We start from the raw sequence: 27,911 nt of genomic DNA, 5'->3' as shown, positions 1-27,911 counted from the left end.
TTTGCAATGATGGAAGTGTCCTTTAGCTGTGTTCCCTGATAAAGTAGCCACTAGCCACATGTGGCTATTGACCACTTGAAATGTGGCTAGGGTGACGGAGGAACTAACTGTTCATTTAAACTAGTAAATTGTAATTTTCATTTACATAACCACACGTGGCTAGTGGCTACCTTATTGGACACACAGGTCTAGAGGGAAGGTTTGCTATGGTGTTGATAGAGGATGGATTGAAATATAATAAAGATGAAATAATGAAATGTAGCCCTAAATGATTAAACAGTTAAAGAGTTCTGTGGCGTTATTGAACATACACCACTTAAGTAGTTTGTATTTATTGCATTATTTAAACAGTAAATTGTAAAACTACCACACTCCATTGAGGCCACTCGTAATTTGTGACAACATCATCACAGCATTAGCTTATGGGATATTTGTCCCTGTTGTGTTGTTTTTTTCTTTTCTGAGACGGAGTCTCACTCTGTTGCCCAGGCTGGAGTATAGTGGCACCATCTCGGCTCACTGCAACCTCTGCCTCCCAGGTTCAAGCAAATTCTCCTGCCTCAGCCTCCCAAGTAGCTGGGACTACAGGCACGTGCCACCATGCCCAGCTAATTTTTGTATTTTATAGTAGAGACGGCGTTTCACCGTGTTGGCCAGGCCGGTCTTGAACTCCTGACTTCAGGTGATCCGCCCGCCTCCACCTCCAGAAGCGCTGGGATTACAGGCGTGAGCCACCGCGCCTGGCCGTCCCTGTGTTTTTTCTTGCACGCAGATCATCTAAAAATTGTTTCAAATCAGTAACATCTTTGGGCAATGATGAGGGAGGGGGACGGAAAAAACAAGCCCTATTTTATGTTCCCTCAACAATCTAAATGTTACTTAAGCTATGCTTTGTTTATGGTTGTCTGTATACTTTGTGGAAAGACAAACAGGACAGTCTGACCCTGAAGATATGGGTTGCCTGGCAACAATCTAAATGGGACCAGAACCTCCCCCCTCCCCCTGCAGGAGGGGCTGTGCCCAAATGGAACGTCTCACAAGGTCAACAGGTGCTGGCAACGGGCACTCCAGACAGCGAACTGCCTGAACAGCTGTCACCTAAGCCCAGCCTGCCCGATGCCCAAGCAGACATTTTGTTCCCCCTGGCAAGGCCACTCGGGTTTGCTCTTTAAAAAGAGAACCCAAATGAGTGGGGGCGGGGCCTTGAGGCCTTTTCTTGCAGTCCGGGCTGTCTTAGTCCAACTAGCCGGACCCAAGCGTCCCTCCGCAGAGGTCTGAGGGGTGGAGACTGATCTTGCGGCATCTCTGCGTGTGAGTGCCAGCCTGCACCAAAAGACGCACTGTTGTCTGCCCAAACCCTTTCAGTGACGCGTTTTGTAAAAATCATCTATGTTTTCCCCCAAATAGCTGACATCAGTGAAAAGCATCAAAGAAAATCCAATATATGACCACAGAAGAGAGAATGCAAAAACTAAAACTGTTCCAAAATAATGCAATAAATATGTTTTCTAACACATGCAAATCAATTTTCTAATAAGATTTGTATGTATGTGTTAGCAAACCTTTATTAGGAACTAAGAGTTAATTCAATGTTAGTTAAACAGTGTGTAGGAAATACTAAGTCAAACTTCTGGAAGTGACTGCGAAAGAAAATCAATGTTTCTTTGAAAACAGATAGTTACAGAGACAGTGATGGTTCATTATGTGTCAACTTGGCTTGGCCGTGGGGCCCAGCTGCTTGGTTAAACACTAACTTGGATGTTGCTGTGAAGGTATTGTGTAGATGTGATTGATACGTACAATCAGCTGACTCTGAGTAAAGTAGATTATCCTCTTGAATGTGGGTGAGCTTCATCCAATCAGCTGAAGGCTTTCAGAGCAGAGACTGAGCCTTTCCCGAGAAAAAAGGAATTCTGCCTCGAGCCTGCAGCACAGAAACTCTGAGTGAGTTTCCGGAGGGCTTGGCCTGCTTTGCAGATTTCGGACTCGAGAAGGTAACATCAACTCCTGCCTGAATTTCCAACCTGTGGGCCTGTCCTAGAGATTTCAGACTTGCCGGACTCCTCAATTACTTGAGCAATTCTTTAAAATCTCTCTCCCTGTCTCTCTCTTTGTGTGTGTATGTATACATACACACATACATATATATCTCCTATTGGTTCTGTTTCTCCAGAGAACCCTGACTGATACGATCATTTATTCTATTAAGCATTTTACAGAAGTTATTTGAGCAAGAAATGTTTAACAGCTGAGTTTTTCTTTTTCTTTTTCTTCTTCTTTTTTTTTTTTTTTTTTTTTTTGAGATGGAGCCTCGCTGTGTCACCAGCCTGGAGTGCAGTGGCGCGATCTCGGCTCACCGGAACCTCCGCCTCCCGGGTTCAAGTGATTCTCCTGCCTCAGCCTCCTGAGTAGCTGGGACCACAGGCGCCCGCCACCACGCCGGGCTAATTTTTTGTATTTTTTAGTAGAGACGGGGTTTCACCGTGTTAGTCAGGATGGTCTGGATCTCCTGATCTCGTGATCTACCCACCTCTGCCTCCCAAAGTGCTGGGATTACAGGTGTGAGCCACTGTGCCCGGCCTCTATATTTACTCTTACTGTAAATGTCATGAGTCAAAGAAATTCCTCAACTGCACTTGGTCACTTGTTTCAATGTCAAAATATATTTAATGTAATTTTGTCTGAAAGTCTAATTTGACTTTATTTTACTGTCATCTGAACATATTCTCTCTTATTTTCCACTCAATGTGAAGATTAAAGTCTCAATCTCTGTGGACTATACAGTAAAGGAATTAAGCCATATGTAATACTACCTTTTCCAGCCAACAGTAATTATCTTAATCAAATTTAGGATAATATGATATTTGGATGATTTCACATTTAGTTCTAAGATAAGTAGTAGTATTTAAGAAAAAAACAGGCTGGGCCCAGTGGCTCATGCCTGTAATCCCAGCACTTTGGGAGGCCAAGGTGAGTGGATCATTTGAGCTCAGGAGTTCGAGACCAACCTGGGCAACATGGTGAAACCCCGTCTCTACAAAAGACACAAAAATTATCCCGGTGTGGTAGTGCAGCCCTGTGGTCCCAGCTGCTCAGGAGGCTGAGGCAGGAGGATAGCTTGAGCCTAGGGTGGTCAAGGCTGCTTTGAGCCAAGATCAGGCCACTCTGTACTCCAGCCTGGGTGACAGAGCCAGACTGACCTTGAAAAAAAAGAAAGAGGAAGGAAAGAAAGAAAGAAGAAAGGAAGGAAGGAAGGGGAGGGAAGAGGAGGGAAGGAAGGGAAGGAAGGAAGGAGACAGAGAGAGAAAGGAAGGAAGGAAAAGAAAGAGAAAGAGGAAGGAAGGAACAAAAAGAAAAAGAAAAGAAAGGAAGGAAAGGAAGGAGGGAGGGAGGAAGGGAGGGAAAAGAAAGAGGAAGGAGGGAGGGGAAAAAAAGAAAGAAAAATAAAAGAAAAAAAGTAGGGCTTAGTGGCAGTCCCTGTATTGTTTTCACCTGGCAGGCCGCGTAGGGTGAGGAGAGTGGAGGGGTCTGGCCGGGAGGGGAGACTGAACACACACAAGAGGGATTAGTCCAATAGTGAAACATATTGAAAGTGGTGGGAGTCAGGCTTTTCATTGTTGGAAATGAGCTGCAGAGTGAATGATAAGACAACTAATCTGAACCTTATGGTGTTGGATTGGAATTAAAGGCATTGGTGCAAACTCATGGTTTTGAATATATAGATAAGGGTCGGGTGCAGTGGCTCACACCTGCCTTTAATCCCAACATTTTGGGAGGCCAAGGTCGGAGGATCACTTGAGGCCAGGAGTTTGAGACCAGCCTGGGCAACATAGTGAGATCCCTTCTTTACAAAAAAATTAAGAATTAGCCAGGTGTGGTGGTGCACACCTGTAGTCCCAGCTACTTGGGAGGCTAAGGTGGGAGGATCACTTGAGCCCAGGAGGTTGAGGCTGCAGTAAGCCAAGATCGTGCCACTGCATTCCAGCCTGGGTGACAGAATGACACCATGTCTCAAAAAAACTATATAGATAAATAAAGATATATTATACAAATATGTGTCTATATTATGTATAATATGTAGATTTAAATGCAGACGAGTGTGTATAATCCTGGATTATGGGGGGGAGGTCCCCAATGTGGTCACAAAGGTCCTTACACAAAGCAGCCATGAGGAGCAGAATCAGAGAGAGGATAAATGGATGAAAGCAGAGATCAGAGAGGAGGGAAGGTGCTATGCTGATGGCTTGAAGATAGAGGAGGGGGCCATAGCCCAGGAATGCAGGCGTCCTCTAGAAGCTAGAAGGCAAGGGAACGGCTTCTTCCCTGGTGCCTTTAAGAGGAACACAGGCCTGCCAGTGCCTTGATTTTAACCTAGTGACACCGATGGGGAATGTCTGGCCTCCAGAGTTATAAAATAATACATTTAAGTTGTTTTAACCCGCTAAGGTTATGGTAGTTTGTTATAGCAGCACTAATACAGTATGACACACAATAGGACACTAATGCAAGTGGCAACCAGTAAATGTAGAAAAAAATGATGCAGTTAGAAAAATCACTGTTTGGTCATTAATAAGGCAATAATTAAATCATCCAAAAATATCAATGGAAGCTAAAATCAGTGAGTCAATGTTTGATAAGAAATGGAATATTGAGGCTGGGCACGGTGGTTCACGCCTGTCATCCTAGCACTTTGGGAGGCCGAGGTGGGCGGTTCACCTGAGGTCAGGAGTTCCAGACCAGCCTGGCCAACATGACGAAACCCAGTCTCTACTAAAAATACAAAAATTAGCCAGGCGTGGTGGCGGGCACCTGTAATCCCAGCTACTAGGGAGGCTGAGGAAGGAAGATTGCTTGAACCTGGAAGGTGGAGGTTGCAGTGAACTGAGATCACGCCACTGTACTCCAGCCTGGGCAAGTGAGTAAGACTATCAGAAAGAGAGAGAGAGAGAGAGAAAGAGAGAGAGAGGGGGAGGGAGGGAAAGGAAAGAAAAGAAAGAAGAAAGAAAGAAAGAAAGAAAGAAAGAAAGAAATGGGATATTTAAATAGTCTCACGTTTCCTTACTGATTCCAAAACATTAGTCATGCACAGTGGAGAAATCTGACAAATACCACCTTAATCAAGTTCATCTCAGCAGAAACGGACAAATCAGAATCATTTGCCACCTGATAGAAGGCAGCGAGAAGACAGCCTCTAGATTGAAAGTGAGTAGAGACATGACCAGTGAAAGCAGCGGGAGACCGTGTCCTGTGTCCTGGATCCTTTGACTATAAAGGATACGATTGGTGCAATTGGAGAAACTGGGGTGGAATCTGTAGAGTAGGTGGTAGGAAGATTTCATTGTTAATTTCCTGATTTTGCTGGTGGTATGTTGCTTGTGTAGGAGAATCTCCTTGTTTGTAGGAATTACAAACTAAAGAATTCAGAATGATGGGGCTTTGTGTCAGCATTACTCTCACATGGTTCAGGGAAAAAAGTCCTACTATTCTTGAAAATTTCAGTATGTTCGTAATTGTTTGAAAATCAACAACAACAAAAGAGGTATAGGCTCCAGGGAAGATTTTGTCTCCTTGCCTTTTCTGGCTTTTGCATTTCTTTACTCAAGGCCCCTTCCTCAATCTTCAAAGCATCTTCTCCTCTCTCTGACCTCTGTGCCCATCCTTACATCTTCTCTCCGACCCTAACTCCACTGCCTCCTTCTTGTAAGGACACTTGTGATTACTTTGGGTTCATTAGGATTATACCAGGTGCACATTGCTTATTTTTTTAAACAATATATCTTAAGGGTCTTTCCCTGTCAGATCTTTTAAACATAGTTTTCCTTACTATAAATAAACTGTAATTTATCCATTTCTCTATAAATTGTTTCTAATTATTAGCCATTGCAAACCATGTTATGTGGTATATTCCTGCACTTGTATTCTTCTGCATGTGTCAATATTTCTGTAAAGTCAAAGAAGAATTGCTGTACGAAGACATGAGACATTTTGTTAGATAGTGACAAATTGTCATCCCAAAAGACTGTACTTTTAGACTCACTCTGGGTGCACTGCCGAGGAGTTAGCTCTGGAGCAACTAAGGAAAAAAAAAAACAGAAACAACTATACCTTTAGATTCCTACCAACAGGCAGAGACCATTCACCCATACATTTACTGAAACAGGATAGTATCAGCTTTCAAATGAGTAAAATATGGTATGTTGTCATCATTCTTTTTGCACTTATCTACTAGACCACTAGAGAATTTGAGCATCTTTTTATGTGCATAAGGGCCATGTGTGTTTCTCCAACTATTAGTATCCTTTACACACATCTCTACTTGATGTTTACGTTTTCCTATTTTTATATGCAAAGTGGCAGCGAGACATGACAATCGGCAGTCAGCCTTTTAACTAAGGTCTGTGTTCGTTTCTGTTGACCCTGAGCTTGGAGTTTCTCTGGGGCTCTGTTTGGGAGAATGGCATGCCTCTGACAATGCCTGTGTTTAGTGGTGGAACTCTCTGCCTTAGTTTCTTCATAAATTGAGGCCATTTGATTTCAATATTACAGGAATCTGTACCACCCCCCCCCCCCCCCCACCAAATTCTGCTTTAATGGTGACAGCCTTTCTTCTTTCCCAGCTCTGTGATGGGGAATGGATTGATTCTCTTAAGAACATATGTTGTGTATCCTTTTCATTAGATCTTGGGAGCTAGGGAGGGAGGTAAAGACAAGCACTGACTGTGTCACCCTCAAACAGGAGGCTCACTGCATTTTCCCCTGGTCTCTTGGGTCATTTTCAAGGACAAGTTTTCAAGTACTGTAGTAAAGGAATGGATTGTCACCCTCAAAAGAAAAGTAGCTCCAATACCAAGAAGAGCTCATGGCAATTTGTGCATTTTACAGAAAAGAAGGGAGGTGAAAGTCATTTATTCCTGAAGATTAGAGCTGCTATATACTTACTTGATAAGTGATAATAGACTAAACAATTATTAAAGAAGTATCTTCCCAGTTGCATTTAATTAAATGTGAGCATCCCTAGGCTGCTGATAGAGCATCCGATGTTTCAGTTTCCAAGTGATGAGGAACTTAACATGAGGATTAGCATATCCAAAATCAAAACTAAGGCATATAACTGAGCATACAGGAGCTCAGGAAATAACGTGATGATTAGAATTCACATTATAGTCTATATCTAGAGACTCAGAAAGAGAATCCATTTGAATATACACGAAGTCCTCATTTAATGTCATAGATAGGTTCTTGGAAACTGTAACTTTAAGCAAAACAATGTATAATGAAACCGATGTTTTTCCCTCATCGATATTATAACCAATGTTATTCAAGGACCTGCTGTACACGTTGCTTAAAGTCACAGTTTCGAACACCCTACCTATGATGTTAAGTGAGGACTTACTGTATAAATGTACTAATTTTTTTCAGAAAGGAGGTTTTGGTGATAACCTCTGAAGGTAATTAGAAACAATGGCTTCCCCTAGAAATGTCTTTCAAAGAGGAGTTAAGAAACCAGAAGGAGCTGTGATGCTGACGTCCCTGAGAGCTGAGTGCAAGTCGGCGATGCTTGGTAGTCATCAGCTCAAGGACAGCTCAAGGGGCAGAGTGTGTCTGAGCAGGGGACGGAGAGATATGAGACAATGACAGCATGTGTGAAAACGACCCCTGTACTTGGTAGGACCGGCCTACATGGGAAGAGACAAGATACAGCAGAGCCCATGGGCCCGGGGTGGGTGACAGGGAAGCAAAGCCGCCATGTGACCAGTGAAGGGGGAAAGCCGGCGTCACGGGGCAGCCAGAAGCGTGTGTGCAAGGATGCGCTGGAGGGAACAGAGCCAACAGGACGTGTAGAGATTTATATTCAGGGATTTGTGCCAGGGAATTGGCTCACACAGTCCTGTTGGAGGCTCACACAGTGCTGTTGGTGAGCCCACAGTCCGCAGGGTAGGCTGGCAGGCTGGAGACCCAGGAAAGCATTGATGCTGCAGATCAAATCCCAAGACAGTCTGCTGGCAGAATTCCTTCTTCTTCAGGGGAACCTCAGCCAGTTTTCTCATAAAGCCTTCAACTGCTTGTGTGAGGCCCACCCACATTACAGAGGACCATCTACTTTACTCAAAGTCTAGTGACTTAAATGTTCATTTCATCTTTAAAATACCTTTGCACAGCCTGGGAAACATGAGGAAACCCCCTCTACAAAAAATACAAAAAACTAGCCGGGCACGGTGATGCTCACCTGTAGTCCCAGCTACTTGGGAGGCCGTGGTGGGAGGATCACTTGAGCCCAGGAGGCAGAGGTTGCAGTGAACCATGTCTGCACCACCGCACCCCAGCTTGGGTGACAGAGTGAGACCCTGTCTCAAAAAACAAAAAAGGAAATAAAACAAAAAAACAAACCTTTGCAGCAACAAAGGTGTTTGAGGCTGAGTGTGGGGCTCATGCCTGTAATTATAGCACTTTGTGAGGCCAAGGAGGGCAGATCACTTGAGGCCAGGAGTTTGAGACCAGCCTGGCCAACATGGTGAAACCCTGTCTCTACTGAAAATACAAAAATTAGCTGGGTGTGGTGGCAGGTGCCTGTAGTCCCAGCTACTAGGGAGGCTGAGGCAGGGGAATCGCTTGAATCCAGTTAGGGGAGGTTGCAGTGAGCTGAGATCGTGCCATTGCACTTCAGCCTGGGTGACAGAGTGAGACTCTGACTCAAAAACAAACACAAACAACAGAGGTGCTTAATCAAACACCTTTGTTGCTGCAAAGGTTTGTGTTTGTTTGTTTGTTTGTTTTTAGGCTGGTGTTTGATCAAATATGTGGGTGCCATGACCTACCCAAGTTGACACCTAAAATTAACCCTCTTCTCCACCCTTTTTCCTGGGTTCCTTTTCAATTGTTCAGGAGGCCTGGGATGAGGCAGATGGCGGAAATTCCCGCAATTCTGCAGATAGTGAAGAAGTGCTGTTTGGTTTCTGTTGCTATTGCCTGGGAACTAATTACCCTGTGGGAAAATTAACATTGTTATTTCATGCCACACCACATGCATATGCCCGCTAAGTACATGGACACACCTACACACAGATATTTTCCCAAGTCCTGACGGGTCCCTCCTGTCACGACTGAAGCCCATCACCCTAAGCCTCAGTCCTCAAAGTTCCAGAGGAGAAAGGAGCCATACGTGTGTGTGTGTGTGCGTGTGTGTGTGTGTGATGGAGTCTCGCTCTATCCCCAGGCTGCAGTGCAGTGGCGTGATCTCAGCTCACTGCAACCTCTGTCTTTCAGGTTAAAGCAGTTCTCATTCCTCAGCCTCCTGAGTAGCTGGGCTTACGGGCGCTCTACTACGCCCAGCTAATTTTTGTATTTTTTTTTTAGTAGAGATGGGGTTTCGCAATGTTGGCCAGGCTGGTCTCGAACTCCTGACCTCAAGTGATCCCCCTGCCTCGGCCTCCCAAAGTGCTAGGATTACAGGCATGAGCCACCGCACCCAGTCTGTTGTTTTACTTTAAGGAGGAGAAGACAATATCAAAGCTCCCTGTTTTTTCATTTTCTAGAAGAAAGCAAAGATTGATTCTTCCACAAACCTCTGAGCTTTGCATTTCTCTGGAATGAGAATATGTGTTTCTGAGGAAGAAAAACGTGTTTGTGAGATCAAAAGTTTGTCTTAGTGTCTCCCAGCAAAAGAGCAACCCTGTGTCATGGAGGGGCTGTTTGAGAGGAGGACAAAGTGTTCTGCAGAGTACTCTCCTGGCTTTGAAGGGATCCCAGAACTGGGCCATTATAATAAGTGCAGAGGCTGTTCAGGAATCAGGCGGGTCTGGATTCTGAGGCTGGTTCTGCACAAGCTGATCATGTGACCTCCGGCAAACATCTTTCGTGTTCCGCCCCTCAGTTTTCCAGATCCTCGAAATGGAGATAATAGCACATGCCTGTCTCCCAGAGTCACTGTGCTCATCAATTTTGAATAGATATGAACGTGCAAAGTGCTATGTCAATGTGAACAACTATCACTTCTTTGAACACAGTCAGTTGATTTTATGGGTAACAATTTTGAGATGGAGAGACTAAGGTTTAAGTCCTTTATCTGAGAATTTTTATCTTTTATTACTAGGTAGTAGGAACCCTGTAACTAAAGCTTGCTAAGTCTGTGGAAAGAGGGAGTGTTTGGGGGCCAGTTTGCTATAAATTTTATGAACTACGGAAATGTCAATTGCAATTTTTATTTTTCCTTCAAATCTGAAACCAGATGAGTCATGGGGATACTGAGGGGTTGCAATTATATCTACCCAGCATTCCTTCCCTTTGGGAAAACTCCCTTCTCCATCCCATGTGACTGGTGAAGCTGTCAGTCATTTGACTCCTCTTTCCCCAATGCACATGAGCGTGTGACTCAGGCTGGCCAATCAGAATGCCTGCCTCCCTTGACACAGTCCAGGCGTGGTCACATGACCCAAGCTGATTCCTGAGTTCCTTATGGGACTGATATAAATGTTGGGGAAGAGAGATCCCCTCTCTCTTTGGGATTTTGAGTGTGTTGTCTTCGGCAGCTCACTCAAGCAAATGAGCATGTAGGGGATGGAATAAGTGTCCCTCTGAAATCTAGTGCACCCAGAACCTCAGGGTCTGACCCTATTTGGAAATAGAGTCTTTGCAGATGTAATTAGTTGAGATCTTGAGATGAACTCTTCCTGGATTTAGGGTGAGCTCTATATACAATGACTGGTGTCCTTAAAAAAAAAAGGAGAGGCCGCAGAGATTGGAGTGATGTGCCTACAACCAGGGAGTGCCAAGGATTGCTGGCAACACCAGAAGGAAGCTAGGGGAGACACTTGGGGCAGTTTCTCCTTAAAAGCCCCCAGAAGGAACCAATCCTGCCCACACCTTGATTTTTTTTTTTTTTTTTTTTTGAGACAGAGTTTCACTCTGTCGCCAGGCTGGAGTGCAGTGGTGTGATCTCGGCTCACTGCAACCTCCGCCCTCCAGGTTCAAGTGATTCTCCTGCCTCAGTCTCCTGAGTAGCTGGGATTATAGGTGCCCGCCACCACACCCAGCTAATTTTTGTATTTTTAGTAGAGATGGGGTTTCGCCATGTTGGCCAGGCTGGTCTCAAACTCCTGACCTCAGGTGATCCACCCGCCTCAGCCTCTCAAAGTGCTAGGAAGACAGGCGTGAGCCAACACCTTGATTTTGGATTTCTGGCCTCCTAAACTCGGAGAGAATCCAGTTCTATTGTTTGAAGGCACTCAGGTGGCGGTAGTTTTTATAGCAGTCCTAGGGCGCCAATACACAGTGTTTCACAGGAACTCCAGGAAGAGTTGATGACAATGGGCCCCAGAAAAGGCGGGAAGCAGAAAAGCCCCAGAAGCCCAGCAGGGCACTGTGGACCTTGAGTCTCATGCTCTTCTAAGTGACGCAGTTCCCAACTCTTTCAGGCTCAATCTCTCAATTCAAATAAAACAAGAAAAAAGTCTGACTCAGCTTATGTCAGATACCTTCTCTTGGTCAAATCACCGTGCCCCAAAAGAAAGTCTTGTACCAAAGTTAAACTTGTCAGGACCCACTACTTGTGGATAGAGAAATAGTTCTCAGAAAAGCAGGTCTGCAGGAGTTCGGTATTTCTAAACTCATCTACTGCACACCTATTAAGTACTAGAAGATTGAGATAGACAAGTGGCTTCTAAATCTGCCTGATCATCATAATCCCCACAGGAACTTTTACGATTGTTACTGGGCCTATTCCAGATTTACCTAGGGGAATCTTTAGAAATCTGGCCTGGGATTTTTTTTTTTTTTTTTCAAAAACTCATAGGTGATTATGATGATGAACCAGTGGAAATACTAGGCCAGGGAATGCCTTAGTCAGTTCAAGCTGCTATACCAAAGTACCATAGACTGGGTGGCTTGTAAGCAACAAATAAGTATTTCTCACCATTCTGGAGGCTGGAAGTCCGAGATCAAGGTGCCAACGTGGCTGGGTTCCTACGAGGGGTCTGTTGGGGTGCAGGCTGCCAACTTCTCATTGTATCCTCACTTGGCAGAAAGAGGGCGAGGGAGCTCTCTGGGGTCTTTTTCATAAGGGCACTAATCCCATTCATAAGGGCTGCACCCTCATAACCTGATCACCTCCCAGAGACCCTACCTCCAAACACCATCACATTGGGGGCTAGGATTTTAATATATGAATTTTTGGGAACACAACACACAGTCCATAAGAAGAGTTACATAAGATTTCTGGTTAAGTAAGATTAATGGGAGGTGTGACTTGAGCTGAGTCTTAAAGGAAGCATAGATCTTTGCTTGCACAGAGCAACAAATTCCTAGCAGATCCTTCAAAAGATTCTAGGAGTCCTCACAAATTAAACTGAACTCCTCATAAATTAAACTGTAGTACATAAAAATGGCTGCAAATGAAACAAGTGGATGTGTAAGAAAGATTGTTAGTTTTTGCGACCTGATTTTCCTGTATGGGTTTGTCTTTGAATTTATTACTTAGCATTATGTCATGATGAGTTTAATGAATCAGCCAATTTTATCCCTGTTTCAAGGAAAACTGTGTAATAACCTGAAAAGAATCAGGGCGCACACACCCTGGAATTCAAAGGCTTTAATGGAACACAGTGAACTCCATCCTGTACCATCTGAATTTGAATCGACAGTTTATAATGGAAATACTGACATTCCACCAGCAACCAGGAACATTATTTATTTCAATATCTCTGCCAAAAATCACTTCTTAATTTCTGATTTGGAAAGATTTTCATTCTTCAAGCAAGGGTTTGGTACTTATCTGTATATATTACTATACTGCTAGTGATACAGGACGAGGGGGCAGGAAAGTGCTGGGTAGAAAAGGGCAGGGTCCCTGGTGAGAGCTTCACCCTTGGGCTTGTGCCCACAGATCTAAGTGAGAACAGGCTCTCCTGTTTTGATTTTGTGCCCAAATGTTGCATTTTCCAAGACCTCTCTGGCCTGACACGTCCCCCCAGCCTGTGTCCATATAAGCCCAAGGCCTTAGCAGGCACAGACACAAGTGGTTGGGCATGGAGGGGAGCAGAGGAGCACACCAGCAGACACTGGCAGACCAGGGATGGCGGAACTATGTGGACACCGAGGGGAGTTTGGCTGGGGGGTGCTGGGCGTCCTAACTCCAGGGGAAGACCACCTTCCCACTCCATCTCCCTTTCAGCTCCCCACCCATCTCACTGAAAGCCACTTCCACCACTCAATAAAACCTTGCACTCATCCTTTGAGCTCACGTGTGATACAATTTTTCCAGTACACTGGGTAAGAACTCAGGATACAGGACGCCCTCTGCCTTTGCGGTAAGGCAGAGGGTCTATCCAGCTGATTAACACAAGCCATCAGCAGACAGGAAAGCTGAAGGAGCACACAGTAACACACGCCCACTTGGGCTTCACTGCCTTGGGGGTCAGAGCCCAAAAACGCTCCCCACGACCTCTGCACCTGCCCATCTGCATGCTCCCCTAGGGGTCTGAGCAGCAGGGCACGGAAGAAGCCAGCCACACGCCCTGCAAGGGAGATAAGGGAAGTCTCCCATTTCAATAGGTGTACTGAAAGCCTAGATATGTTCTTCCTAAATATTCGTATTCCAGAAAGTGGAGTTCTGGAATACAAATGCACTCATGCACTCTCATACACACACACACACACTCACACACACATGCACACACACATACACACTCACACACACGCACACCCCGCTTCCCAAGGTCTTCATTTAGAATGAAGATCACTTCTAGCCAATCTCGCCTCTATTTAACACTTATTAAATTACTTGCTTTGAATAATATGGAATTTAAGATTTTGCAAAATAGAGAGCCTTAAAAGCCCTTGGGGACTTAACCTATAGGGAAGAGAGGAGTTAGAATGTTATCTTAAATGGAGTGAGCCGCGGAGTGAATAGTGAGCAAACACTTTCGAATCGCTTACTATGTGCCAGGTACTATTTTAAGTGCTTCTGTTAACTTGCTTAATCCTCACAACAAGCTTATTAGGGAGGTTTTATTATTATCACCATTTAATGGACGAGGAAACTGTGATTCATGGAGATTACTTAAGGCACCCAAGTCACACAGCTCCTAAGTCATGGTGCTTGAGTTCATACCCAAGCCCTTTGGCTCTGAAATATATTTGGCTGGGTGCAGTGGCTCACGCCTGTAATCCCAGCAGTTTGGGTGGCCGAGGTGGGTGGATCATGAGGTCAGGAGTTCGAGACCAGCCTGACCACCATAGTGAAACCTCGTCTCTACTAAAAATACAAAAATTGGACTGGCGTTGTGGTGGGTGCCTGTAATCCCAGCTACTCAGGAGGCTGAGGCAGGAGAATCGCTTGAACCTGGGAGGCGGAGCTTGCAGTGAGCCGAGATCACGCCTCTGCACTCCAGCCTGGGCAACAGAGCAAGACTCCATCTCAAAAAGATAAAAAAATAAAAATAATAATAATACATATATATTTATACATTTTTTATATATATGTCCTTTGTCTCAGATTTCTGCAACAAAGCTCTTAAAACCCTTGGAATTTCCTGAACGATAGGAGTGGCTTTTGTCTGTGTTAAAAAGTCCCTTTCTAGCAACCTTTAAGTTATGCTAATGAGGTGACTTAGGGTGGGGCCCCTAAATAGCCTTAGGATGGGATTGGTAACCAGAAACACCAAGTGATTAGAAGGTTGTAACTTTCATCCCCACTCACTGGAAAACAGCTCTCTGAAGACCCTTGAACAAGAGTTGATGAACTTCCAGGTTGCTGCGCTCATGGAGGTGCTGGGATGGTGGCCTGCCCCAGAGGGCGTGGAAGCTCCATGCACCCCCACCCCATACCTTGACCTATGCATCTCTTCTGTCTGGCTGTTTCTGAGTTGTACCCTTTATAATAAAGCAGTAAATATAAGTAAAGAGTTTCCCTGAATTCTGTGAGCTGTTCTACCAAATTGTCAAAACTGAAGACGGGATCCTGGGAATCCCAGAGTTACAGCTGGTTGGTCAGAAGTACCTGTGGCTGGGACTTGAGGCTGGTGTTTGAAATGGGGGCAGTCTGGTGGGGCTGAGTCCTTAAGTCTGTGGAATCTGACACTAACTACTGAAGTGAGCGTCAGAATGCAATTGAATTGTAGGACACCCAGTTGGTATCCTGAGAATTAGAGAAGTAGTTGGTGTTGGAAAACACACCAGAGCAGCCTATGCTCCATTCCCCAATCCCAGTGGTGATGGTTGACCCTGTGAACATGGATGTTATTCCACAAGGACAGAAAAGTAGGAAGAGAAGATGTTGAATACAGCACTTTGGAGAACCCTTGTTCTTGGTGTTACCAGTGGAGGGTGTCCAGGCTCTTGGCGTCTTGAACAAAGAATTGGACAAAATGCTCAAACAAAGCAAGGAAAGAATGAAGCAACAAAAGCGGAGATTTGGCCGGGCATGGTGGCTCTCACCTGCAATCTCAGCACTTTGGGAGGCCAAGGCGGGCAGATCACTTGAGGTCAGGAGTTCAAGACCAGCCTGGGCAACATGATGAAACCCCGTGCCTACTAAAAATACAAAACTTACCTGGACATTGTGGCACACGGCTGTAGTCCCAGCTACTAGGGAGGTTGAGGCACGAGAATCACTTGAACCCAGGAGGCGGAGGCTGTAGTGAGCCGAGATCACACCACTGCACTCCAGCCTGGGCAACAGAGTGAGACCCTGTCTAAAAAAAAAAAAAAAAAGCAGAAATTTATTGAAAACAAAAGTACAATCTACAGTGTGGGAGCGGGCCGGAGCATAGAGGCTCAAGAGTCCTGTTACAGAATTTTGTGGGGTTTAAATACCCTCGAGAGGTTTCCATTGGTTACTTACTGTATGCCCTTTGTAAATGAAGAGGATGAAGCAAAGTTATAAAGTCATTTACTCGGTGTACGCCCTATGTAAATGAAGAGGACATTTCCTGTCATACTGAAGTGTTTCCGTTTGATTTAGTTGTAGGAAATCCTTAGGTTCCCTGCCTCATTGGGACAAAAGAAAGATCAAAGGAAACAGAAAAAGAGTCAGAGATAAAAGAACTCTAGGAGCAGTGGCTCACACCGGTCATCCCAGCAGTTTGGGAGGCCGAGGCAGGTGGATCACCTGAGGTCGGGAGTTTGAGACCAGCCTGACCAACATGGAGAAGCCCCATCTCTACTAAAGATACAAAATTAGCCGGCATGGTGGCACATGCCTGTAGTCCCAGCTACTCGGAAGGCTGAGGCAGAAGAATCTCTTGAACCTCGGAGGCAGAGGTTGTGGTGAGCCGAGATCAAGCCATTGCACTCCAGCCTGGGCAACAAGAGTGAAACCCTGTTTCAAAAAAAAAAAAAAAGAACTCTGCCACCACTGTGTCAGAGAAACCACAAGAACAATACATGTCAGACAGCAGATGCTTTCCAGACTTCAAGACAAACAAGGTCCACGTGAATGTCTTACTGGACTTTGGGGATCTTTTTTTTTTTTTTCTTTTTTTTGAGATGGAGTCTCACTCTGTTGCCAGGCTGGAGTGCAGTGGTGCGATCTCGGCTCACTGCAGTCTCCGCCTCCTGGGTTCAAGGGATTCCTCTGCCTCAGCCTCCCAAGTAGCTAGGACTACAGGCAAGCACCACCACGCCCAGCTAATTTTTTGTATTTTAGTAGAGACAGAGTTTCACCATGTTGGCCAGGATGGTCTTGATCTGACCTCATGATCTTCCCACCTAGGCCTCCCAAAGTGCTGGGATTACAGGCGTGAGCCACCAAGCCCCGCGGGGACTTTGGGGATCTTTAATGGCCTTTCAGGAATACAGGTACTGAAGGGGACCAAAGTCAGGATCCAGAGTATGGAGGATTTAAGTGAGAACCGGCAGTAGGGAAGCAGAGATGGCAATTATGGAAGACTTGTCTTTTAGAAATTGTGCTGGAAATGATGGAAACAATTAGCAAAGCATAAAGTCTTTGTATGTTTGCTCATATGAATAGGAAAAACATAGTAGGTGCTCAGTGAATTCACAAATGAATGAAGATGATAACTAACATTTATTTTGTGCTTTCTGGGTGTCAGGTATTAGCCTGAGCACTTAAAGTGATTTAACTCATTTATTATTTCCAACAATCCTATATGAAGTAGTGTTATCGCCAACATCCCGTTTATACTAAGGAAACTAAGGCACAGAAAGTTTAGGTCACGTGCCCAAGTTTGTTTTCAAGGTTCATACTACTGCCTTTAATGATAGGTTTGAAGATCAGAGACAAAACTTTTAAAGGGTTTTATTTTTTAAAATAAATCTATAGTAAATTACATTAATCTTCATTAATGATTTCATCTATTGTCCAAGGAATGGTTATGACAATGAAAACAGGAATAAACCCATGCAGATTTATGAGATTAAAGAGTATATATTTTTTTAAATTTTTTGAGACAGGGTCTCTCTTTGTCACCCAGGCTGGAGTGCAGTGAAGTGATCTTGGCTCACTGCAGTCTCCACCTCTGGGTTCAAGTGATTCTCCTGCCTCAGCTTCCCATGTAGCTGGGATTGCAGGCATGCGCCACTGTGCCTGGCTACTTTTTGTATTTTTTTTTTTTGAGGCAGGGTCTCACTGTGTTGCCCAGGGTGGAGTGCAGTGGCATAATCTCGGCTCACTGAAACCTCTGCTTCCCGGTTTCAAGTGATTCTCGTCCCTCAGCCTCCCAAGTAACTGAGATTACAGGCACATGCCACCACACCCAGCTAATTTTTGTATTTTTAGTTAAGATGGGGTTTTGCCATCTTGGCCAAACTGGTCCTGACTTTGAGTGATCTGCCTGCCTCGGCCTCCCAAAGTGCTGGGATTACAGGCATGAACCACTGTGCCCAGCTAAAGAGCATTATTAAAACAACTCTCTTCCTCCCCTGTGTATCCACAGTGCCCAGCCCCATGTACTATGTGCATAATGGGATCATAAATATTTGTTGAAGAATAAATCAACAACTCCAAGCCATAAATTATTATTATCAGATTGGTAATATTTATTAATGTGAACATAATTTTTAATGATGATAAAAAGACGCAGTGAAAGAAAAAGTAGCTATTTTAGAAAAGTGTATTCCATATCCTCTTTAGTTTTTCATATAAAGATTGCTTCTTTTATAAAACTTTCCAGCCCCAATTAAGTTTCTTTCCTTTTCCTCTCCTTAAGAGTTCTTAGAAAAAAAAAAAAGAGTTCTTAGGGGTTTTGTTGTTGTTGGTTTGGTTTTCTGTTGTAATTTTTTGTTTTAATGATCTATGTTGCTGAAACAGCAGAGGGAGCTAAAATGAATGAGCTGAGGTTGCTGCCGTCATCATCAATGCTTCCAACGCACAAGGATTTGAAAACCAGACACATCACCTTTCCATTCCACCTGAAACATGGTTTGAACAGAGAGTAGGAGGGCACCCCTCACCTAGAAGGTAAGAGGGTCATAGTACTTAAGATTAGGGGATAGACCTGAAACACTGCGTTCACGTGTTGAGAAAGCCTAACTCATCCAAGAACACATTCCAGAGGAGGCCGGAGGGATCAGCGACTCTGGCTACTAGGCCTGCAAATCCACATACTAAGTCTCAGCCCTCTGGAAGAGAAGTCAGGCCCAGAGGCCTCTGTAGAGTGACATGTCACCTCCAGCAGATGCAGGCCTTTTTGGAAATGGTCAAGTTGGGAAGAGAGTTCTTTGACTACAGCAGATCTCTTTTAACTGCCACACATAGTCCATTTCCATGTCATGTAAATTTGGGAGTAAATTTACCTATTTGTCCCATCTGTTTTATTGTTGTTATTATTATTATTGTTATTTTTTGAGACAGAGTCTTGCTTTGTCGCCCAGGCTGGAGTGCAGTGGCATGATCTCAGCTCACTGCAATCTCCCCCTCCCAGGTTCAAGCAATTCTCCTGCCTCAGCCTGCCAAGTCGCCACCATGCCCAGCTAATTTTTTGTATTTTCAGTAGAAATGGGGTTTTGCTGTGTTAGCCAGGCTGGTTTTGAACTCCTGACATCAGGTGATCCACCCACCTCAGCCTCCCAAAGTGCTAGGATTACAGATGTGAGCCACCGCGCCCCGCCTATTATATATTTTTGTGTTGTTAAAGAGGAGGTTGAAATTATGTTTTATGTCACTCACTTTAAGAAACAATATGACTGTATGATATGTTTTAGAGGGATTTCCTTCAAAATTGATAAAAATTAACATGTCAGAGCTTAAAATAAGCTTCAGCTATTTGGAGAATTATGGTGTGTGCACCAGCTCATCTCTGATGATGATGCTGAATCAATGAGATGTGGCTCTCTGCTTACTAGTCTTACTTCTCTACTTACTAGTTCATATCCCTGTCTCCTAAAAGGAACATGACCAAAGTCACACAGTGAGTCTCTGGTGGAGTAGGTGCTAGATCTTCAGTGTTTTGATTTTCCATTGACTGCTCCAGACACTAAACAATCCAGGAGTGTACCTGAGCCTTTTCGTCTGCTCCATCTGAGAGTTATCAGCATTCTGTGTCAGTGCATGGCTGCAATGCAGAAGGTGGCAGTGCATTCACTCTTATTAATATGCTGAAAATGTTTGCTTCCTGACATCTGTCATTTTGCATAACTGTGAACACAAACTATAGACACCATCTGGGATGTCAGGGCAAAGGGAAGTGTGGCTGTTTGAAATTCCTTTCCAATTTAATTTCACAGTTTTAAAGAGCCCTGTTTTTCTTCCATGATAATTATAGGGAAAATAATTAACTATTATCCTCTGAGTGATAAAATTACTACAAATTAAGAAACAGTTATGAATATAATTTACAAATAATTATGTGATAGGAGTATGAAAGTGCAAGACTAATGGAACAAAATTAATTAAAGCTATTGAGAGATAATCTTTTCTATTTATTTGTTTTGGTTCCTCGAGGGCAGACTGTCCCAAAATGACTCACAACAGCTACAATTATAATTCAGAAGGATATCTGAAGAATGTGCTCGCAAGTGTGTATGGTAAATGTGTTGGGTTTCATTGCCAGTGGCACACAGCTAGAAGTCTCAGCAGGACCTCCAGAGAAACAGAGCTGTCTTAATACAAAGTGTTAAAACAATTGAAATGAACATGAAGCATAGGTGTGAATATGATGATATTCATTCACTAGACCAGTAGTTCCTTGCTGGGAGTTTTTGATTTTTGAGACAGAGTCGCACTCTGTTGCCCAGGCTGGAGTGCAGTGGTGCAATCTTAGCTCACTGCAATCTCTGCCTCCCAGGTTCAAGTGATTCTCCTGCCTCAGCCTCCGAAGTAGCTAGCACTATAGGCACGAGCCACCATGCCCAGCTAATCTTTTGTATTTTAGTAGAGGCAGGGTTTCACCATGTTGGCCAGGCTGATCTTGAATTCCTGACCTCAAGTGATCCACCCGCCTCAGCCTCCCAAGGGGTTGGGATTACAGTCATGAGCTACCATACCCAGCCACCTTACTGGGAGTTGATGTCAGCAAAAATAGCGAAGTGAGGACCTCTGAAAATTCTTTCTTCCATAGAAAGCAATGAGAAAATGGCAAAAATGGTCAGAATCAACTTTTCTCAGAACTCTGAACATTAAAGTCTTGTCGCAATCCAGGGAGAATTTACTCAAGAAAAATGGCTGAATCTTGGTAAGAACAACTAGCTTTATGGCATTTTCACTCGCCCCATCTCCATTCCGTTTTCTCTGACTTTGTGTTAGCCTTGAAAACAGCCTCCCAATCACAGTGAAAACCAGCAGCTTGGCAGCCACCAGAGGGGGCAAAATGGGCTAGGGTTCTTCAAGGCCTTATTCCTTGAGAATTGTCATTATTTCACCTGTTGCGTGGTTCCCTGAGAGACCCTACTAACAAGACTGTCTTTGTTTGACCTGACTCTGAGCTCACCTGGTACCAAAGCCTTTCCTTGGGGACATTTGTCAAAAACACTTAAAAGACATTGTTTAACTTCGCAGCCTCCCAAAGCAGTGGATAACAGTTGGGGCAAATAATAGACTAGCCAAAAAATTTAAAAGGAAAAGCTGGAGAGTGGGATGTCCATGGGGCTTTGAAAAGCTCCTGCATATTCCTGGGAATCTACAAGGCCACATTGGGCTGTGTGCATGCCCAGCATTGTCTGCATGCTCAAGAAAGACCTGAGAAGGCCCTGAGCTCTGACCTCTGCTGACCTTGAACCTCTGCACAGTGAGGAAGTGAAAGCTAAGATAGAGTTGTCAGCTGCCTGGCTGAGTCCTAAAGGTGTGCCCAATGTACACAGATGGCCCACTGGCAAAGACCAAGAGGCTTATTGGTTCCAGGTGTTTAAGGAAATCTCTCTGTAGTCATTAGCTGACTACTAAGCTGACTACTAAGCAGGAATTTCAGTGGCTACACACAACAAAGAACACAAAGAATTCATTCAGAGAAGTCACTGAACAAACAAAAACACACACAAAAGCAATAATAACAAACTCTGGGGAATGGGGAGAATCTGATTTTGAGAATTGCCATACTGTATTATTTGAAATGTAGTTTTCAACAAACATTGTGAGACATGCTATCTTAGTCCATGTTGTCATTGTTTGCTGCTATAACAGAATATTTGAGGCTAGGTGACTAATAATGAACAGAAATGTATTTGGCTAATGGTTTTAGAGGCTGGGAAGTCCAAGAGCATGGTGCTAGCATCTGGTAAGGGACTTTATACTGTGTCATCCTGTGGTGGAAGGCAGACGGGCAAGAGAGAATGAGAATAAGAGAGCAAGAGGGGGCCAAACTCACTTTTATAACAAACCCACTTTCATAATAACTGACCCATTCCTGTTACAATGATGTTAATCCATTCATGAGGGCAAAGTCATGTGACCTAATCACTTCTTAAAGTTCCCACCTCTCAACACTGTTGCATGGGAGATTAAGTTTCCAACACATAAATTTTGGGGGACACATTCAAACCATAGCACATGCCAAGAAACAAGAAAGTATGACCCATGTGCAGGAAGGAAGCAATCAATGAAACTGTCCCACAGTAAGCCCAGATGTTTAAATTACTAAAAACACTTTAAGTCAGCTATTTAAAATATGCCCTCAAAAACTAAAGGAAACCATGTCTAAAGAACTAAAGGAAAGTATAAGAGTGATGTCTCACTAAATAGAGAATATCAATAGATATAAATTACTTTTTTAAAAGAAGCAAATAGAAATTCTGGAGGTAAAATTTACAATAACTAAAATGAAAAAGCCATTAGATTGTTTCAACAGCAAATTTGAGACAGAAGGAAGAATCACCAAACTGAAGATTGGTTAGCTGAGATTATCCAGTCTAAGAAACAGAAAAAAGAATGAAGAAAAATGAAAAGAACTTCAGTGATATGTAGAACACCATCAAGCATACCAACATATACATAATAGGAATCCCAGAAGGTAAGGAGAGAGAGAAAGGGGAATAATAATTATTTGAAGACATATGGCTGAAAACTTCCCAAATCTGGTGAAAAACATTTATTTATGTATGTATTTAGGAAGCTTAATGAACCCTAAGTAGAATAAACTCAAAGGGATGCACACTTAGACACATGATAAACATCAAAATTAAAGATAGAGAATCTTAAGAAAGAAGCAACTTATGACATCCAAGAATTTCTCAATAAAATTAAGAGCTGATTTATCATCAAAATCTATGGATAGTAGAGACAGTAGGATGTTATATTCAAAGCACTGAAAGAAAAAGACTCATCTAAGAATTTTATATCTAACAAAACTCCTTCAGAAGCCAGGAATTCAGCAAAACTGTCCTTCAAAAATGAAGGAGAAATAAAATATTCCCAGATTTTAAAAACAGAGAGAATGCATTGCTAGCAATCTACCCTACAGGAAATACTAAAGGGAGTTCTTCAGGCTTAAATTAAAGCACCCTAGACAGTAATTCAAATCTATATGAAGAAGAAAGGTGCACCAGTAGAGGTAACTACACAGGTAAATGTAAATAACAGTATAATTATGTTTTCGCATGTAACTCTTTTCTATATGATTTTTTGTTTCACCTTTTTTTTCTTTTATTTATTTATTTATTTTTTTTTTGAGACAGAGTCTTGCTCTGTTGCCCAGGAGGCTGGAGTGCAGTGGTGTGAACTGAGCTCACTGCAATCTCGGCTCACTGCCACCTCTGCCTCTGGGTTCAATGGATTCTCCTGCTTCAGCCTCCTGAGTGGCTAGGATTACAGGTGCACACCATCACACCCAGCTATTTTTTTTTGTATTTTTAGAAGTGACAGGGTTTCGCCATGTTGACCAGGCTGGCCTCTAACTACTGACCTCAAGTGATCCACTGGCCTCAGCCTCCCAAAGTGCTGCAATTACAGGTATGAGCCACCACGCCCAGCCGGTCCTATATGATTTAAAAGACAACTGCACGTGACAATAATTGTAAATTTATGTTGATGGATATAACCTATATAAGACGTTACCTGTACGGCAATAATAGCACAAAAAAGAGGAGTGAATGGAGTTATACAGGAGCAACAGTTTTGTATATAATTTCAATTAAGCTGTTATAATTCAAACTAGATTTTTATAAACTAAGTTGTTCATTGCAATCCTCAGGGTAACAAGTAAGAAAATAACTAAAAAAATACAGGAAAGAAATCAGTAAAATGGCCCTCTCCCTCTCCCCCTACCCCTACTCCTACCCCTACCCCTACCCCTATCCCTACCCCTACCCCTACCCCTACCTCTACCTCTCTTTCCACGGTCTCCCTCTGATGCCGGGCCGAAGCTGGACGGTACTGCTGCCATCTCAGCTCACTGCAACCTCCCTGCCTGATTCTCCTGCCTCAGCCTGCCGAGTGCCTGCGATTGCAGGCGCGCGCCGCCCCGCCTGACTGGTTTTCGTGTTTTTTTGGTGGAGACGGGGTTTCGCTGTGTTGGCCGGGCTGGTCCCCAGCTCCTAACCGCGAGTGATCGGCCAGCCTCGGCCTCCCGAGGTGCCGGGATTGCAGACGGAGTCTCGTTCACTCGGTGCTCAATGGTGCCCAGGCTGGAGTGCAGTGGTGTGATCTCGGCCCGCTACAACCACCTCCCAGCCGCCTGCCTTGGCCTCCCAAAGTGCCGAGATTGCAGCCTCTGCCCGGCTGCCGCCCCGTCTGGGAAGTGAGGAGACCCTCTGCCTGGCAACCGCCCCGTCTGAGAAGTGGGGAGCCCCTCCGCCCAGCAGCCGCCCCGCCCGAGAAGTGAGGAGCCCCTCCGCCCAGCAGCCACCCCGTCTGGGAAGTGAGGAGCATCTCCGCCCGGCAGCCACCTCGTCCGGGAGGGAGGTGGGGGGGTCAGCCCCCCGCCCGGCCAGCCGCCCCATCCGGGAGGGAGGTGGGGGGGTCAGCCCCCCGCCCGGCCAGCCGCCCCGTCCGGGAGGGAGGTGGGGGGGTTAGCCCACCGCCCAGCCTGCCGCCCTGTCCGGGAGGGAAGTGGGGGTTCGGCCCCCCACCTGGCCGGCCACCCGGTCCGAGAGGTGAGGGGCGCCTCTGCCCGGCCGCCCCTACTGGGAAGTGAGGAGCCCCTCTGCCCGGCCAGCCGCTCCGTCCAGGAGGGAGGTGGGGGGGTCAGCCCCCCGCCCGGCCAGCCACCCCGTCCGGAAGGGAGGTGGGGGGGTCAACCCCCCGCCCGGCCAGCCGACCCGTCCGGGAGGGAGGTGGGGGGGTTAGCCCCCCGCCTGGCCAGCCGCCCCGTCCGGGAGGTGAGGGGCACCTCTGCCCGGCCGCCCCTACTGGGAAGTGAGGAGCCCCCCCGCCCGGCCAGCCGCCCCGTCCGGGAGGGAGGTGGGGGGGTCAGCCCCCCGCCCGGCCAGCCGCCCCGTCCGGGAGGGAGGTGGGGGGTTAGTCCCCCACCTGGCCAGCCGCCCCGTCCGGGAGGTGAGGGGCGCCTCTGCCCGGCCGCCCCTACTGGGAAGTGAGGAGCCCCTCTGCCCGGCCAGCCGCCCCGTCCGGGAGGGAGGTGGGGGGGTCAGCCCCCCGCCCGGCCAGCCGCCCCGTCCGGGAGGTGAGGGGCGCCTCTGCCCGGCCGCCCCTACTGGGAAGTGAGGAGCCCCTCAGTCCGGCCAGCCCCCCCGTCCGGGAGGGAGGTGGGGGGGTCAGCCCCCTGCCCGGCCAGCTGCCCCGTCCGGGAGGTGAGGGGCGCCTCTGCCCGGCCGCCCCTGCTGGGAAGTGGGGAGCCCCTCTGCCCGGCCACCACCCCGTCTTGGAGGTGTACCCAACAGCTCATTGAGAACGGGCCATGATGACAATGGCGGTTTTGTGGAATGGAAAGGGGGGAAAGGTGGGGAAAAGATTGAGAAATCGGATGGTTGCCGTGTCTGTGTAGAAAGAGGTAGACATGGGAGACTTTTCATTTTGTTCTGTACTAAGAAAAAATTCTTCTGCCTTGGGATCCTGTTGATCTGTGACCCTACCCCCAACCCTGTGCTCTCTGAAACATGTGCTGTATCCACTCAGGGTTGAATGGATTAAGGGCGGTGCAAGATGTGCTTTGTTAAACAGATGCTTGAAGGCAGCATGCTCGTTGGGAGCCATCACCACTCCCTAATCTCAAGTACCCAGGGACACAAACACTGCAGAAGGCCGCAGGGTCCTCTGCCTAGGAAAACCAGAGAACTTTGTTCACTTGCTTATCTGCTGACCTTCCCTCCACTATTGTCCTGTAACCCTGCCAAATCCCCCTCTGCGAGAAACACCCAAGAATGATCAATAAAAAATTAAAAAAAAAAAAAAATCAGTAAAATGATACACTAGAAAATCTCTAACACAGAAGAAAGCAATAATGGAGGCATAGAAAAACAAAAAGACATAGAAAACAAATAGCAAATTGTAGATATAAATATAATTACTTTATCAATAATTACACTAAATGTAAATGCACTAAGCCCTTCAACTAAAACTCAGAGTTTGGCAGATTGGCTAAAGCAGTCTTTCGCAGTACTCATCAAGTAAGCTGTAATGCCCTCTAATACAGTGGTTTTCAACCTTGATGGCACATTAGAGTCACTTGGAAGCCTTAAACTAAACTTAAATTTCCAGAACCAATTAAATCAGAACCTCTGGGGGCGAGACCCACATGTTAGTATTTTTAAAGTCTCCCAGGTATTTCCAACATGCAGGCAAATTTGAAAACCACATACATAATATGTGTTTCCCTGGGTCACACTAACTGTAGGGCACAGTGGAGTCAGTGTCAGAATCAGAACAGTAGCCCCTGATTTGCTGTATGTATCATTGTACTGTTGGACATTTCTGGGTTCAGGAAGGCTGTGGGGTGTATTTTCACATGGGTGTTTTATGAAGGCATTCTTTATCCTCTCTCTCTAGCACTCCTGGAATACATCTTCCCCAGACTACACCATCTCCTCTCTCTCCACCTCTAGTGTTTTACTCTGGTGAGGTTCTAAAGCTGTCTTGCCTTTATTGGCAGTTTTGTGTAGAAATTTTTGTATAAAAATGCAAATCCTTATGTAACTAACTCCTTTTTGTACTTGTTACGAGTAAATCTTTTGGAGTCAGAATGCCTATGTTTGAATTCCTTTTCTACAATTTAATGACTGGGCATCCCTCCTCTGGCAGCCTATTTAATCTCTCTGTGTCTCTACTTTTTTATTTGTACAGGGGAGATAAGGAAAATTACTGCATTTTATGATTGTTATGAGAATGAAATGAGATAAAACACAATGCCAAGCCCATATTAAGCACACACTGTAAATGAAGGCAGTGGTGGTAGTGATTACAGCCTCATTTTCCTAAGACTCCAAGACATCTGAAGGAAGCTGAACAGAAACTAATCTGTTCTCAGATGCATTCATCTTCAACCTGGCATCTTGGATCTTGCCTAAGCTTATGCACAAATCTCTTCCTCCTCTATTTGGGCTCCTTTTCCATCTACACCAGTCCCTGTTAGAAGGAATGACCCTCATGAGTAGGGAGCTTAGGGATCTTAGTACTAGATCCCCTAGTCTCAAAGACTCTCACAGGCTTTGGTCACTGGGCCATGAGTCACGTGAGTCTCTTATAAAAATAGGTGGGAAGTGTGGCCTGCTCTGCCATTTCTCAGTCATGCTCATTCTGGTGTAAACTCACTCTGAGACTGCAGTTTAGGCACTCACTCTGGGGGTCTTGTCACAACCCTCTACTTTCTCCATTTGATTTTAGAGGCCATACAAACGTGCAAGAATCAACATCCCTCCTAAAATATCATATGTTTTTGGATTACAGTCATTAAAATTTATTTATTTTAAAACATTTGGGAGTTTTAGGATGCTCTTTGGGGGAATACAACAATACAACTTCAAATCCTTAAAAAGAATTCAAAATGATTGAATGCATCAGGTCTTAAAAAAAAAACAAAAATTTTCTTTATAGTTTTTTCCAGGATGGTCTTACTTATTATACCTTTCTGAAGTAAAATATGAAATGTTTACAGTTATGATTTATTATTTTCTTCTTTAAAACTTTTTACTTGTTATGTTTTTGGAAATATAGACTTTTTAAACATTAGATTTATTGATCTGAAATCTACATACAGAAAATTTCACCTTTGTGAAAACCTGATATTCCATGGTATGGGTGTGCTACAGTTTATTTATCCACTCACCTACTAAAGGACATTTTGGTTGCTTTCCAGTTTGGGCAGTTATGAATAAAGTTGTTATAAACATCTATGTGTAGATTTTATTTTTTTTGTGTGATGGAGTCTTGCTCTGTCGCCCTGGCTGGAGTGCAGTGCTGTGCTCTCCACTCACTGCAACCTCCGCCTCCCTGGTTCAAGCAATTCTTATGCCTCAGCCTCCCGAGTAACTGGGATTACAGGCTCCCGTCACCACGCCGGGCTAATTTTTGTATTTTTAGTAGAGACAGGGTTTCACTATGTTGGCCAGACTGGTCTCGAACTCCTGACCTCAGGTGA

At 44.9% G+C, this 27,911-nt stretch overlaps 1 long non-coding RNA gene across 1 annotated transcript; it reads left to right on the top strand.

Annotated features, from left to right (window-relative positions):
• The first annotated feature begins 1,649 nt into the window (after positions 1-1,649).
• LOC129533102 (uncharacterized) lies at positions 1,650-24,283 on the top strand. Its single transcript, XR_008679137.2, has 3 exons — positions 1,650-1,994; positions 18,263-18,412; positions 23,237-24,283. It is a non-coding gene; the product is annotated as an uncharacterized lncRNA (long non-coding RNA).
• Positions 24,284-27,911: the final 3,628 nt, after the last annotated feature.

This window comes from Gorilla gorilla, chromosome 3 (assembly GCF_029281585.2).
Source record: "Gorilla gorilla gorilla isolate KB3781 chromosome 3, NHGRI_mGorGor1-v2.1_pri, whole genome shotgun sequence".
NCBI lineage: Eukaryota > Metazoa > Chordata > Mammalia > Primates > Hominidae > Gorilla > Gorilla gorilla.
Note: the sequence above shows the minus strand (reverse complement) of the source record. Positions and strands in the feature narration are given on the sequence as shown.